The sequence below is a fragment of the Salvelinus sp. IW2-2015 genome, linkage group LG18 (genome assembly GCF_002910315.2).
Source record: "Salvelinus sp. IW2-2015 linkage group LG18, ASM291031v2, whole genome shotgun sequence".
Taxonomy (NCBI): domain Eukaryota; kingdom Metazoa; phylum Chordata; class Actinopteri; order Salmoniformes; family Salmonidae; genus Salvelinus; species Salvelinus sp. IW2-2015.
The window spans coordinates 1318344-1320074 of NC_036858.1; the positions used below are offsets into that span (position 1 = coordinate 1318344).

The following is a 1731-nucleotide window of genomic DNA, read 5'->3' on the forward strand; positions in this document are numbered from 1 at the left end:
AGATGAACAAGCTCATTCTAGTGAGAAAGAGAGGGAGACAAAGAAAGGGGGAGGGAGACAACGCTAGAGAGAAAAAGTATCTCTGCCAGTGAAGATCTGAGATGTTTTGACTCTTGTATCTCTGTCAGTGACGATCTGAGACGTTTGACTCTGGTATCTCTGTCAGTGAAGGTCTGAGACGTTTGACCCTTGTATCGCTGTCAGTGAAGGTCTGAGACATTTTGACCCTTGTATCTCTGTCAGTGAAGATCTGAGACGTTTTGACCCTTGTATCTCTGTCAGTGAAGGTCTGCGATGTTTGACCCTTGTATCTCTGTCAGTGAAGATCTGAGATGTTTTGACCCTTGTATCTCTGTCAGTGAAGGTCTGAGACGTTTTGACTCTGGTATCTCTGTGAGTGAAGATCTGCAACGTTTTGACCCTGGTATCTCTGTCAGTGAAGGTCTGCGATGTCTGCCAAGATCATCAGAAGACAAGAAGACACCACTTCTCCACAGGGTCTATATATTATGCAGTATGTCTCTCTGCAGCAGGGCGGAGGGGATGCTAATGTCTAAAGTAGAAAGTGACAGGATATGAAGTTGCTGTTAGATTATGCATTTTATTCACATGCGAGCAGAGTGTGGGCTCAAACAAAAACGTGTAGTCGTGTACACCCTGGAACAGGGTTGAAGAACACTTGAAGAACACATTTTATGGTAAAATGGTGCAGTGGGGAAAAACCCTAATTGAGAGATATTCTCATTGTATTCTGCCTTCAGAGAGAATCAGCCCGATGCAGAGTCTATATTTTCAGGTCTGACACAGCAGCGAGATATGTTTTGTGTTTTGGGACCTGTGGTCATATCTGAYAAGGGAAAACACACAACAACTCAATGGAAACACCATCACTCTCATTGTAGAGACTGAGCTGAGCTGACAGTAAAACTCTGAGGTTGAGAGTGATGGACAATGGGATTACTGATCAACACTCCAGTTATCTGATAATCAGAGTTCATTCTAAATCAGAATCTGATCTTCAACGAGAGAGAACACAGTATGTTTGTTGTTCTGAAGAGGGTTCAGAAACAGAAAGAACAGACAGGAGAGATGGCAAGCTCGCTCGCACGCACACACACACACCTGAGAACAGACAGGAGAGATGGCAAGTTCGCTCGCACGCACACACACACACCTGGGAATTTGTTGCACACGCATCATTTTGTTCCAGTGCTTGCTTTTCAACCATGCTGTCTCTCCTCTTTCTTATTGTCCTGTCTTGTCCTGTCTTCCCTCAATTAAACTAATGAGGAGAAAAGCAGGCTGCTGCCAGCTCCTCTCTGGCATGGGCTTATACATAGACCTGCCTGCTGCACTCACAGCTAATTAACTCCTCTGTTACCCTTCCAGCACTATGCACAGCACATTCAACCCTACGTTGAACGTTACTTAACCAATTCCTATTTCATGACTGCTAATTCCCATTCCAATTTCAAATCTAAGGCCGATTCAATCCTCACTAAACGATAACGTTCAGGAAGAGAACACTAGAGGTAACACACGAGAGGTCACTCCTCAAAGGGTTAAACTCGTAAACAATGAGGAGGCTGCTCCAGTCATAGAAATAAAATCTCATTCAGTTCTGTGGATTCAGTGCTGTCCCACTGCTCCGTTAGATAAGGCAGTGGGACAAGGGATCGTGTATAACAGAATAGGGACTATTAGAATGGGGCTAAGGGACCGTGTATAACA

General features: G+C 44.5%; 1 protein-coding gene across 1 annotated transcript in view; it reads right to left on the reverse strand.

The window, feature by feature from the left end:
• Positions 1-1731, reverse strand: part of LOC111978777 (cerebellar degeneration-related protein 2-like) — a 21652-nt gene that overhangs the window by 6949 nt on the left and 12972 nt on the right. The window lies entirely within an intron of this gene.